At 44.3% G+C, this 14697-nt stretch overlaps 1 long non-coding RNA gene across 1 annotated transcript; it reads left to right on the top strand.

Moving 5' to 3' along the window:
* Positions 1-5321: 5321 nt before the first annotated feature.
* Positions 5322-14230, top strand: LOC123729853 (uncharacterized). The gene is made up of 3 exons (XR_006761530.2): positions 5322-5460; positions 9866-9991; positions 12993-14230. It is a non-coding gene; the product is annotated as an uncharacterized LOC123729853 (long non-coding RNA).
* Positions 14231-14697: the final 467 nt, after the last annotated feature.

Raw genomic sequence — 14697 nt, 5'->3', positions numbered from 1 at the left:
TCCTTGGCTGAAGTTAATTTAGGAAGAGGGGTGAAATGGGCGGCCTTGGAGAATCTGTCAACCACCGTCAGGATGGTGGTGTTGCCATCTGATGGAGGAAGCCCAGTGGCAAAATACAGGGAAATATGGGACCAGGGGCGATGATGGACAGGAAGAGGCTGTAGGAGGCCAGACGGAGCTTGCCGCGGAGTTTTACTTTGAGAGCACACCGTGCATGCGGTGACGAAGGCCGAGACATCAGGAACCATGGTGGGCTACCAGAAGCATTGACGGAGGAAAGCCAGGGTACGACGAGTACCAAGATGACAGGTAAGCTTGGAGGAGTGAGCCCATTCCATGACCTGAGACCAGGCCAAATCAGGAACGAACATCCAGTTAGTTGGCCCCCCCAGGGTCCGACTGGGAACGCTGTGCATTGCGGACCAGAGCCTCAATTCCCAGAACAACTGAAGCCGCCAAACACGAGGCAGGGAGGATGGTCTCAGATTCAGAGGGTGTGGCAGTGGAACTGTACAGATGGGAGAGAGTGTCTGGCTTCATGTTTTTTGACCCTGGGCAGTAGGAGATGTTGAAATTGAACCTGGTAAATAACAGGGCCCAATGAGCTTGCCTTGGGTTGAGGCGCTTGGCAGTGCAGAGGTATTCTGAATTCTTGTGATCCGTCCATACCAGAAATGGATGTTCCGCCCCTTTCAGCCAGTGTCTCCACTCCTCCAGAGCCATCTTAACCGCTAGGAGTTCCCGGTTCCCAACATCATAGTTCCTCTCCACAGAGTTGAGACGATGGGACATGAAGGTACAGGGATGAAGCTTTTGGTCCTAGACGAATCGCTGGGAAAGAACGGCCCCTACTCACACATCGGAAGCATCAACCTCAACCACAAACTGACGAGTTGGGTCCAGATGGATGAGGGCAGTAGTAAATTGCTGCTTTACATCTCCAAAAGCCTTTTCCGCTGCTGGAGACCATGGGAACGGTACCTTAGGAGAGGTGAATGCAGAGAGGGGAGCCGCCAGGTTGCTGTAGCCCCGAATGAAATGGCAGTAGAAATGTGCAAACCCCAGAAACTGTTGTAGCTGCACCCTGGACATGGGCTGGGGCCAATCCCCCACCACTCTCACCATCTCCGGATCCAGCTGAACATTCCCCTCAGCGATGATGTATCCCAGAAAAGAGACAGTGGAGCGGTGGAACTCACACTTCTCAGCTGAAGGACCTATTAAACATGGAGAATGTGTTCCTGGGCAGAACGAGAGAAAACCAGGATGTCGTCGAGGTAGACAAAAACAAAACGAAATGTCGCAGAGCACATAGTTGACCAGGTTCTGGAAGACAGCGGGCGCGTTGTTGAGTCCAAACGGCATGACTAGGTACTCATACTGTTGAAAGCCATCTTCCACTCGTCTCCTTCGCATATCCCCACAAGGTGGTAGGCATTCCAAAGGTCCAGTTTTGGAAAAGGTAGTAGCCCCCTGGAGAGGTTCGAATGCCGAGGAGAGGAGTGGTAGAGGGTACCAATTTTTAATCGTAATGTCATTAAGTCCCCAGTAATCAATACATAGACACAAGGTCTTGTCCTTCTTCCCCACAAAGAATAATCCTGTGCCGGCAGGAGAGCAAATGCTCCCAAAAGCCAGAGTCCTCAATGTACGCCATGGCCTTGGTCTCAGGACCAGACAGGGAATATAGCCAACCTCGAAGCGGTGTGGTGCCCGGGAGGAGGTCAATAGCACAATCATAAGGACGATGTGGAGGAAGGGAGGTAGCACAAGCCTTGCTGAAAACCTCCAGGAGGGCATGATATTCTGCGGGCACGGCAAAGAGATCCGAGGCCGTACTTAACTCTGGAGGCAGAAGTTCTGGAGAAGGATGTACCGCCTTAAGGCAGTGTGATTGGCAGAACGAGCTCTAACCCAGGATTGAACCCGTAGTCCAGTTAATATCAGGGTTGTGCTTCTGGAGCCAGGAAAATCCCAAAACAGGGATGTGACGGGACTCAATGAGGAGGAGCTGAATTGACTCACTGATTCCCAGATACCCGCATATTAATGGGAACTGTGCTGTGCGTGACTCTTCCAATGGAGCGGCCGTCCAGCACCCTGGCATCCATGGGAACAGAAAGGAGTTGAGTAGGGATTCTTAGTTCTGATACCAGGGTAGCGTACATGAAACTCTCATCTGCCCTAGAGTCAATAAGCACCCAGAGAGACTTAGACTGGTCTCCCCACAGCAAGCTCACATAAAGGAGTTCAGGTAATGGGACTTAGAGGGTTCCCAGTCAGGCTCACCAGAGTACCTGTACCTACTAAGGCTTCAGGTCTCTTCACTGGGCAGGTGGCTATGTAATGCCCTACAGCACCACAATACAGACAACTTTTGGAGCTTAGCCTGCATGAACGTTCCCTAGGCGATAATCTAGCTCTTCCCAGTTGCACAGGTTCCGGTGTATCAGGCTCACCCGTCATCGAGGATTCCCGAGAGAGCTCGGGTGGCTTTGGATCCTCTCGGAAAAACAGCCTTTGGGGATTTCCGGATTCATTTGAAGCTGAGTGAGCCACTGCAGATGAACGAGTGTGACCTAGGCCAGACCTCCTCTCACTCCTGCGTTCCCTTAGACGTCCATTAATTCTAATGGTGAGGGTGATGAGGGAATATAGGTCCACCTGTAATTCCCGAGCAGTTAGCTCATCTTTTATCACCTCAGATAATCCGTGAAGGGAGGCATCAAAAAGGGACTCCAGATTCCAGGCACTCTCGGTGCCCAATGAGCAAAAGTCAACAACGTAGTCTGCCACACTACGGGAGTCTTGGCGTAATTCAAATTTTTCGGGCCGCCCCTCTCCCGGTTACCGGAGAAGAGAACACCTTCCTCAACTCTGCCATGCAATCCTCCAGATGACGACAAATGCTTGATTGTTGCTCCCAAACTGCCGTAGCCCAGGAGAGCGCCCATCCCGACATTAGCGTAATAATACACGGTATCTTTGATCGGTCTGAAGGATACAAAGATGGCTGCAGTGCAAAAATAAGGGAGCACTAAGAAAACAAACCCCGGCAGGTACCAGGATCCCCCAGAATATCACACCGGAGGAGGTAAGCGGGGTTCTCGGGGAGCCGGTGTAGGCTGTACAAACTCACCACTAATAAACTCAGCAAAAAAAGAAACGGCCCTTTTTCAGGACCCTGTCTTTCAAAGTTAGTTGGATTTTTACAAATTAACTTCACAGATCTTCATTGTAAAGGGTTTAAACACTGTTTCCCATGCTTGTTCAATGAACAATAAACAATTAATGAACATGCACCTGTGGAACAGTCGTTACCCTCTTACATCTAGACGTTCCGCTAGCGGAACACCTGCTCCAATATCCAATGATGGGCGTGGCGCGAAATACAAATTCCTCTAAAATCCGAAAACTTCAATTTTTCAAACATATGACTATTTTACAGCATTTTAAAGACAAGACTCTTGTTAATCTAACCACACTGTCCTATTTTAAAAAGGCTTTACAACGAAAGCAAAACATTAGATTATGTCAGCAGAGTACCCAGCCAGAAATAATCAGACACCCATTTTTCAAGCTAGCATATAATGTCACAAAAAACAAAACCACAGCTAAATGCAGCACTAACCTTTGATGATCTTCATCAGATGACAACCCTAGGACATTATGTTATACAATGCATGCATGTTTTGTTCAATCAAGTTCATATTTATATCAAAAACCAGCTTTTTTACATTAGCATGTGACGTTCAGAACTAGCATACCCCCCGCAAACATCCGGTGAATTTACTAAATTACTCACGATAAACGTTCACAAAAAACATAACAATTATTTTAAGAATTATAGATACAGAACTCCTCTATGCACTCGATATGTCCGATTTTAAAATAGCTTTTCAGTGAAAGCACATTTTGCAATATTCTCAGTAGATAGCCCAGCCATCACGGCTAGCCATTTAGACACCGACCAAGTTTAGCCCTGATCAAACTCCGATTTACTATTACAAAAGTTTCATTACCTTTGTTGTCTTCGTCAGAATGCACTCCCAGGACTGCTAGTTCAATAACAAATGTTGGTTTGGTCCAAAATAATCCATCGTTATATCCAAATTGCGGCGTTTTGTTCGTGCGTTCCAAGACACTATCCGAAATGGTAAATCAGGGTCGCGAGCATGGCGCAATTCGTGACAAAAGATTTCTAAATATTCCATTACCGTACTTCGAAGCATGTCAACCGCTGTTTAAAATCAATTTTTATGCCATTTTTCTCGTAAAAAAGCGATAATATTCCGACCGGGAATCTCCGTTTAGCTAAACAGAGGAAAGAAAACAAAGCTTTCGGTCGACGCGGGCACGAGCCTGAGTCTCATAGTACTGTAACCAGCCACTACCCAAACGCGCAACTTTGTTTCAACCAGAGCCTGCAAAGCCACGATTCAGCATTTTGCCGCCTTCTGAGAGTCCATGTGAGCCGTAGAAAGTGTCACGTAAGAGCAGAGATCCCCTGTAATAGATAAAGATAATCAACAAGGCCAAGAAATGGTCAGACAGGGTACTTCCTGTACAGAATCTTCTCAGGTTTTTGCCTGCCAAATGAGTTCTGTTATACTCACAGACACCATTCAAACAGTTTTAGAAACTTTGGAGTGTTTTCTATCCAAAGCTAATAATTATATGCATATTCTAGTTTCTGGGCAGGAGTACTAATCAGATTAAATCAGGTACGTTTTTTATCCGTCCGTGAAAATACTGCCCCCTATCCATAACAAGTTAAGTTTGATGAAAATAAACACAGTTGGCAGTGATAGGACATTTCTTTTTTTTGCTGAGTTTAGAAAAAAGGTTACAGGGTGGTTGGGGGTTCTCAGAGGCGGCAGGCTGCCTATGAGCTAACTCCCTGATTTTCTCCATAATAGCCTTAAATCCTTGGTCGTGGCATTCCATCAGGGAACAAAGCCCTTCCAGAAGGTCATGTAGTAGCTCCTCATGCCTCCAAATGGTGACTCCCTGCAGGGAGACAGTGTGGCGGAGCTGGTCCAAGTCTGCTGGATCTGTCATGGCCAGTTCGTACTGTAAGGGCACAAGGTGAGACCCAGATGCAGACACGGGACGCAGATTGTTTGAGTCTCTGATATTTATTAGAATCCAAAAAGGTTAGGCAAGAGAATGGTTGTGGACAGGCAAAAGATCAAAACCAGGCCAGAGTCCTGGCGGTACAGAGTGGCAGGCAGGCTCGAGGTCAGGGCAGGCAGAATGGTCAGGCAGGCAAGTACAGAGTCCAGACAGGCAAGGGTCACAACCAGGGGGACTAGCAAAAACAGAGCGCTGGAGAAAGCGGGAGAACAGGAAAAACCACACTGGTTGACTTGACAAACAAGACGAACTGGCAACATACAAGCAGGGAACACAGGAATAAGTACCCAGGCACTAATGAGGAAAACAGGTGACACCTGGGAGGTGGGTGGAAACAATCACAAAGACAGGTGAAACAGATCAGGGCGTGACAGATAGGTTATTTGGAGGTTTTTGACTAACTTTCGTAAAACGTTCACTGAATGTTTCAATAAGACTTTTATTAACACTGCTAGCTTACTTGGGGTTAACTTTTTTAAAACTCAAGCACTGATAGGACACATGGAAATTCATTTTCTTAGGCATTAATCATGCAAACACATGTATTTTTTATTGTGACACAGCATCAGTGAGATTCAAACCTATAATCGTCTGTTCTCTATCCAATGAATTAGTACCCTGTGCCACAAGGATGGATTTAGCATGCCATGTTTTTTCACGCATACAAAGCTGTTCATTTTAGTCTATTTAACATATCCCATTTCAAAGGAAACATGCACGTCTATGATCAGGTTTGACCAATTAGTGGTTGTGGCCAACACAGCTGAACACACTTAAAAAGATAGAGGATAGAGAGAGTTTTGTTGATGCTGAGAACAGAATATATATGTTTTTTACATTCTTAGAACATTCTCTGAACATTACTAAAGGCGTGTTGTGTTTTTTATGGAACATTCTCTCTTAACGTTCTCTGAACTATTTGAGAACATTACCAATGTCGAACAATACCAAAACTGAAATGAAATGTAACCATGTTTGAACTTTTAAAGTAATGAAATACAAAGATACAAAGTTCCTTAACTGTGCTGAGAATGTTCCAAATCCAAGCAACTATCCTGCAGCATTCCCATAAAATTGTGGGAAGGTTGTATGCAAAATAACCATAGGACAACCACTGTCTCACTCAGCTCTAAGAAACATAGGGTCCTCAGAACGTTATGTGCTAGCTGGGGATATAGTAGGAACCTACACCAATAAGATGCATCCTGTACTGAAGAAGATTCTATTTTGTGGTTGTGTCGATAATACAGTATGCGACTAGGAAGGGAGGTGGAGGTTTGAACGGAGGAAGGAAAGGATAGGAGAAGAAGTAGATTTGAATGGAATGGACTCAATGGATGTGTGAATATTGTACTGTATACTACTGTACTCTACTGTACTCTGCTGTATTGCAGTCTACTGTGTACTGAGTGAGACATAATAAAAGACACGACAGAGGTAGTTAACAGGGGACAGAAGTATACTGAACCCTCAACTCAACCCTATTCTCCCAGTTTACCTTCACACACTGCCCCTCCCCTGTTCCCACTAAGAGCTTTCTTCACCTTGATGAGATAAAACCCATCAATAGGAATCTCATTGTCTCGCTGACGCCACATCACTGACTGGTAGCAGGGAAATGATTTATCATTTAAGTGCATGAAGGCATCTTTACACACAGTAATTCAGTTTGATGTGTTTGCCCTTTGTGGCGCAGCTAACATCTTTAATTTTCTCAAGCTGTCGCATCCATTATAGCATTGAAATGGAATTGTTAGAGAATTTCCAGTCATCTGGTGATTTTCAGTACCTATGCTGTTCTCTTTGAAGTAGAAAGAAGAATCGATATAAGTTTAAATATTAGACATGCAAAAAACAGAACGTAAGCAGAATCCGTGTGGATGAGGCAAGGTAGACCAACAAGATGTGACTGGTCTGTGCCATATCTGATCTTGTGAAGGCTACTGGACATGCACATGGATTAATCATTCATAGACAACATCGGCCTGAACTTGTGAAGACCTTTGGACAGGAACATTAGATAACCAGTTATAGGCACCATTAGACCTGCAGTAGGAGTGTGCATGTCATGCCACCAATATAATCTATGCCCCAATGTCTGAGCCAATAAGAGAATGGAAACTAAGAAAGACAACAAGATTCATAAAGTGGAGTGATGATGTTATGTAAGGGTAAGACTGTATAAAAGCCAAGTACTAAGAATGGAGAGTCAGTTCTTCCATGGAATGGCTCGGCTTTGTTACTGTTTGCAATAAAGTCTATTTGAATTCACAAGCTCCGGTATCTGAGAAATATTTGATTCAATATTTCCACGACAGAATCAGGAAGCAGCAGACACAATGGGTGCGTCTGAAATGGCATCATTTTTACTGTAGTGCACTACTTTTAACCAGGGCCCATAGGGCTCTGGTCAAAACAAGTTCACTGTACAGGGAATAGTGTGCCATTTGTAATGTAACAGTGCTATTGTTGGACTTGCCGCCAAATGCACTGTGCACGCCTCATGAGAAGGGAGAGAAGAGAGAGACATGTTTAACACAGAAATTATCTCAGAATAGAAGCACTGGGATATATTGTTTTCTGGGTCTAACGGAGCAGAATGTCAGAAGTGTGAGTGCATGTGACACACTCTCTCACATCCTCCAACACAAACCTGGGTTCTGTTCATTAGTTGATGCAACGGAATATGTTTTAAAGTGCTTGGCAATAGAAACAAAGAATGAGTGTGTGACGATGTGCCTATGAGCCATCACCATGTCGGGACACTTTCCTCCATTTCTCCCCACACAACTGGACTGACTGTTTGGTACAACCACCCCCTCCTCGCTCTATATCTATCTCTGTGACAGTGTGAACGTGTTAATAACACTGCTCTTTCTCTCTACTTCTTTTGGATACTCAACTCCTTCTATATATTTCTCTCCTCTGTTGTCCCTTCTACCTCCCACCCATTCCCATCCACCCTCTCACTCCCCACCCTCTCTCTCCTTGTCTCTCCCTCCCCACACTTTATCTGTCTCTCTCCCTGTGTCCCTCCACTTTCTTTTCCTCTCTCTCTCCCACTCTCCCTTTCTCTCTTTCTTTCTCTCTCTCCCTCCAGTTCCCTCAAATGTCTTTCCATCTTATTCCCTATATCTATCTCCCCTATATCTCTATCCTCTTCTCTGTCATAGAGCCTTAGTGTCTGTCTCTGTTATCTCTAGTTTCTGCAGGCTGTCTGGGCTGCTATGGTTCAGCAGGCTGTACACAGTACAGGGAGGTCTAGCTGAGCCTAGTCACACATGAGAGAGTGAGTGATTTGTCCTCCATAGCCCTTGTTCATTAAAACAGATTAAGAGATAGCATTAACATACAGCACTAACATTGACTGTCGTTACCGTAAGTGTGCTAATCACAGCAAAGGCCATTGTTTGTTTTGACTTGGTTAAGTAGGCTTTGTGTGTGTGTGTGTTTGGCCTATCACGGCACTGACGATGAATGTAAATAAAGTGGGTCTCAGGCTCACATTGGGCATGTGTCCCAAATGGCACCCTATTCCCTGTGTAGTGCACTACTTTTAACCAGGGCTTATATGGCTCTGGTCAAAAGTAGGGCACTATGTAGCGAATAGGGTGCCATTTAGGATGCAATATTTTATTCCCATGCGATCTCAATGTCACCTGGCCTCTGTCACTTTGTCACACAGACAGAATGAGAGTATATTTAAGCAATCAGGAGAGTATCCTGTTACTACAGAGACTGGATAAAGACAGAATAAAACAAGCATGTGCCCGCTTTTAGACCAGGATATATTTGTCCCAGATGGCACCCTTTTCCCTATTTAGTGCGCTATACTTTTAACCAGGGCCCATAGGGCTATGGTCAAAAGTAGTGCACAATATAGGGAATAGGTTGCTATAGTATTTGGGACGTTACACAGACCTCTGCTTTGCTAGCTGTAATATAATGATGTCTAAAGGAAACTAGTTTGATGCCGATTCTTTCCTTCCACACAGTGGCTCCTACTGCAAAACTCTGAACAAAACACAATGTACCTACTCTAAACTGTGTGATGATTCTTCCAACCACGCACCCAGACAAGTTTAGATTTCTTTTGAAGTTTAGCTTTCTTTCATTGCACCTAAACAAGTTGAGCTCTCTTAAAAAGTCAACCATATCTCTACTCCACCTCAGGGCCAATTGCACCAACTGTTCCTACATATTTATGAGGTGTAAAACAAAAGAAGCAGGCCCGGATCTCACCCCGAGCCATGGAGAGAAGTTATAAAACAAACCACAAACTAGCACTGTTTCCTCAACAGCTTTTGATGCAGATACCCTGCCAAAGGGTTGGATATGGGGAAATGTGTTTGTGCGAGAGAATGTGTGAGGGGCGCTTGTGTATTTCTGTGAACAGGGAATCGATTTATATACTGTATGTAGAGATAAGTGTGCATGTGTGTGTTTCTGTTTGTGTGTATCCCTGTGTGTCTGCGTTTGTGTGTGTGTGCGTGCATTTGTGTGTGTGTGTGTGTGTGTGTGTGTGTGTGTGTGTGTGTGTGTGTGTGTGTGTGTGTGTGTGTGTGTGTGTGTGTGTGTGTGTGTGTGTGTGTGTGTGTGTGTAGGCTGGCTGGAGGGCAGCGGAAACCATGCAACAGAAAACTTTTAAAGTGCTTTGCAATGGAAAACAAATAAGTTGTGTTTCTTATTGCACAAGTTCAGGTAATTCCTCCCTGTTTCTCTGTTTCAGGACATTTTCATCCATTTATTGCCTGCTCAAAAGCACCCAGGTTGAGAGGTTGAAGACATAGTGAGAGGTGAGAGGAGGATAAGAGGATGAAAGGAACAGAGCAGAAAAAGAGAAAAGAAAACACAGGTAAATTATGCATCAGCTGCCTCACTTTAACAAGGAAGACTGTAGGAGATGTAGTCTGTAACAAGTTTCCAAGCAACGGGGGAAAAAGAGGAATAATATTTGTCTAGATAAAAGTTGGGCTGGTGACGTTATAATTTATGACACTAGAGGCCATGACATCGCTCTGCCTAATGATCAAAGACAAGCTAACAAGCAACCCAATCAGTCAGTCAGGGACTTGTGGGATGCAGTAGTCACACAATGTAGCTTTGCTAGTTTACATTAATACAGGGTTAACATGGGGGTTGCTAACACAGTGCAAGATCCATTGAAAGGATGGGGCTAATGTAGAGGATGGCTAAGTCTTGCCTGAGACTCAGAAATGCCTTGCCATTGAATATCATTGAAATCCACTCAACCAAGGCCCGCCAATAGAGCTATTTTTACTGTATATTCCCTCCTTTACTTTATATTCTCTGAGTCCTACTCAACTTACACTAAAATAAAGTTGTGTAAGATTGTCGAAGAGAGTGTGTGGATTGAGTTGGAAATTGAGAGAGATCGATATCATAAAGAGAGCGAGAATTTGGAAAATATGACTTATGCATTGAAAATTGGTTTTTATTAGGTCTGTGCAAATGTCATTGATTCACTGTGTATTCTCATGACTTATGATTAACTAGTAGAAAAGCTCACACAACAGAAGAACCCATTGACTATGTCCCAAATTGCACCTGACTCTTTTCTATATGTGTGGCGGCCCAGAAGAACCTGTCAGATGTCCAGCCACCCATTGTTGGCAAAATGGAAATAAAATGCCAGGAGTGAAAATGACTGGCATGTGTAATTGATATGTGTAATGAATAATATACTTTGAACCCTTTACTTTCTTGTGGTGTATAAATAGTATGTGTTTACAAGTCTTAAATATGTCAATTTAATTGTTTTGACATGTTAGCAAAAGTGAAACTGTTCACGTTCGGTGCCTGGCTAGCCAACTGACAGCTCCCGTCTTGGCCTAGGCTACATTGTGAAATGAAGCTGATTGTGATATTAATAGGATAATTGGCCCTTTCTAGTAAGATAACTTATGGTACAAGAGTGAATATTATTGGCTACTATTAACTATGTAGTCTATCGACAGATCAGATAGAAGAATTTTTCCATCTCAATACGATAGCTCATTTGTACAGTCGCAGAGCATACAGCCAGCTCAGCTGCCGGTCTCTGCAGCCCGAGCTGCAAAATGTCACGTTTGTTGGAATGAATGTCGGACCAAGGCGCAGCGAATGTTGAGTTCCACATTATTTATTAGAAAGTGAAACTAAGCAAAGACAAAAACAAATAAACTAACAACGAACCATGACTACAGCGAATGCTACGTGCAATAACTCAAATCAATATCCCATAACCCACAGGTGGAAAAAATACTACTTAAGTATGATCCCCAATTAGAGACAACAGTAGCCAGCTGCCTCTAATTGGGAATCATACCAAACACCCAAACATAGAAAAACTAAACTAGAACCCCACATAGAAAATAATAACTAGAAAACCCCCCAGTCACACCCTGACCTACTCTACCATAGAAAATAAGAGCTCTCTATGGTCAGGACGTGACACAAAATATCTTATTCACACACATGAAAGGATGATGTAAAGATATTACAGAAAGAATTGCCAGTTCCCTGCAACTAGGCTATGTATCAACAGATCAGAGCGCAGAATGATTCAAATTTTCCATCTCATTATGAAGTTGATAGGGATAAGGGGAGTTTATCCGCGATTGCTTTCCTAGCCTAACTGAAAGCTAAATCCATGAGGCTGGCCCAAATTAAATCATAGCCTATGGAGATGACAGACAGGGATCAAAAGGCAAACATTGATGTATATTTTGTACCCTACCTCATGTTAAACGATAGCCTACCCTACTCATTAGAAATGAGAGACATTTCAGTTACCCTGTCCTAATTCACATTTAATATTCCTGCATTTGTCAGCCTCCTCCCAATGATCAAAGCATAGGCGTTGGATTATATGCTATCCTTTATCCCAGTTAAAGTATTATCTATAAATCTTTTAAATGAAAAGTAATTACGGAGAAACTGCCGGCATCCGCTTCTTGTGAATATGGTTAAAGTATTCAGCTGCATGTCCCGCTGCACGTCTCCCCCTCCCTCGAGCTTCCTGCCGTGTCCGAAATGAAGACATCAACTTCCAAATTGACAGCCGTCAATCATTAGAATGGCAGCCTTTTCAGATAGTGAAGTTGCTCATTGTTTAAACAAATGACATCTAATTCATGTGAAAACATTGCCAGTGGTTCTGACTTGGCAGAATTGATTAATTGTCACGCCCGGACCTTAGATTGCCGTTTATTTTCTCTTTTTTGGGTTAGGTCAGGGTGTGATGTGGGGTGGGCATTCTATGCCATTCTATGTTTTCTATTTCTTCGTGTTTAGCCAAGTATGGTTCATAATCAGAGGCAGCTGTCTATCATTGTCTCTGATTAGGAATCATACTTATGCAGCCCTTTTTCCCCCTCCTTCTGTGTGGGATCTTATTTTTTTTTGCACAGCTCAGTTTAGCATGCAGAACGTGACGGTCGTTTTTCCTTTGTTTATTGTTTTGATTTAGTGTTCTGAGTTAAAATAAATTTATCATGAGCACTCACCACGCTGCACTTTGGTCTCCTCATTATGACGATCGTCACATTAATTATTATTTCACAAGCGGTCCTGCTTCTGCTGCTAAAGAAGCCGATGAGAGAGGATGTCAGTGACAGCATTGAAAGTGACACTGATGGTCCTTCTTTCCAAAAAATGGCATTTGACCAATTCAGATGAAGAAAACAATATGACTGACAGTGAACAAGGTAAACAAATGAAACAGTTATGAACAGATCTGGGAGATGATGTGTGGTAAGTGATTGAGCTAACATATGACTAGACAGCAGTCCTCAGCAGTTTCTTCAGGAACGTGATGGGGATAAAAAAATAACCAACATTTTCATTTCACACAGGGCTCAGGGTCTGTGAAGATCCAGAAGTTTGCAGACAGTGACATCACACAGCAAAGTCTGCTTAAAGATGAAGAGCCACCTGTGAGACAAATGCTTTCAGTAATTGTTCCAAAAGGATTGGATGCAAAACGTCAATGGTATCTCTATGATGAGAAGGCCTTCACTGCTGAAGAGTGTAGGGACATCCCCACCCCTTTCCCATCAGTCCCTAATCCTGGGAGGATGGCTTACTTTGAGGACTCTGACTGACTCTGAAAATAATTCAGTAACTTCGCACGCACACACACACACACACACACACACTAACAACTTAAAGAACTCAAGTAGATCTAGGCCTACAGTAATGTTTAGCAGTTACATAATTTAAATACAAATCTGAACTGTCATTATAAATTGTAAATATAGTATTATAAACTGGGTGTGTCAAGCCCTGAATGCTGATTGGCTGAATATACACTGCTCAAAAAAATAAAGGGAACACTAAAATAACACATCCTAGATCTGAATGAATGAAATAATCTTATTAAATACTTTTTTCTTTACATAGTTGAATATGCTGACAACAAAATCACAAAAATAATCAATGGAAATCCAATTTATCAACCCATGGAGGTCTAGATTTGGAGTCACACTCAAAATTAAAGTGGAAAACCACACTACAGGCTAATCCAACTTTGATGTAATGTCCTTAAAACAAGTCAAAATGAGGCTCAGTAGTGTGTGTGGCCTCCACGTGCCTGTATGACCTCCCTACAACGCCTGGGCATGCTCCTGATGAGGTGGCGGATGGTCTCCTGAGGGATCTCCTTCCAGATCTGGACTAAAGCATCCGCCAACTCCTTGACAGTCTGTGGTGCAACGTGGCGTTGGTGGATGGAGCGAGACATGATGTCCCAGATGTGCTCAATTGGATTCAGGTCTGGGGAATGGGCGGGCCAGTCCATAGCATCAATGCCTTCCTCTTGCAGGAACTGCTGACACACTCCAGCTACATGAGGTCTAGCATTGTCTTGCATTAGGAGGAACCCAGGGCCAACCGCACCAGCATATGGTCTCGCAAGGGGTCTGAGGATCTCATCTCGGTACCTAATGGCAGTCAGGCTACCTCTGGCGAGCACATGGAGGGCTGTGCGGCCCCCCAAAGAAATGCCACCCCACACCATGACTGACCCACCGCCAAACCGGTCATGCTGGAGGATGTTGCAGGCAGCAGAACGTTCTCCACGGCGTCTCCAGACTCTGTCACGTCTGTCACGTGCTCAGTGTGAACCTGCTTTCATCTGTGAAGAGCACAGGGCGCCAGTGGCGAATTTGCTAATCTTGGTGTTCTCTGGCAAATGCCAAACGTCCTGCACGGTGTTGGGCTGTAAGCACAACCCCCACCTGTGGACGTTGGGCCCTCATACCACCCTCATGGAGTCTGTTTCTGACCGTTTGAGCAGACACATGCACATTTGTGGCCTGCTGGAGGTCATTTTGCAGGGCTCTGGCAGTGCTCCTCCTGCTCCTCCTTGCACAAAGGCGGAGGTAGCGGTCCTGCAGCTGGGTTGTTGCCCTCCTACGGCCTCCTCCACGTCTCCTGATGTCCTGGCCTGTCTCCTGGTAGCGCCTCCATGCTCTGGACACTACGCTGACAGACACAGCAAACCTTCTTGCCACAGCTCGCATTGATGTGCCATCCTGGATGAGCTGCACTACCTGAGCC

The sequence above is a fragment of the Salmo salar genome, chromosome 23 (assembly GCF_965601325.2).
Source record: "Salmo salar chromosome 23, fSalSal1, whole genome shotgun sequence".
Taxonomy (NCBI): domain Eukaryota; kingdom Metazoa; phylum Chordata; class Actinopteri; order Salmoniformes; family Salmonidae; genus Salmo; species Salmo salar.
Note: the sequence above shows the minus strand (reverse complement) of the source record. Positions and strands in the feature narration are given on the sequence as shown.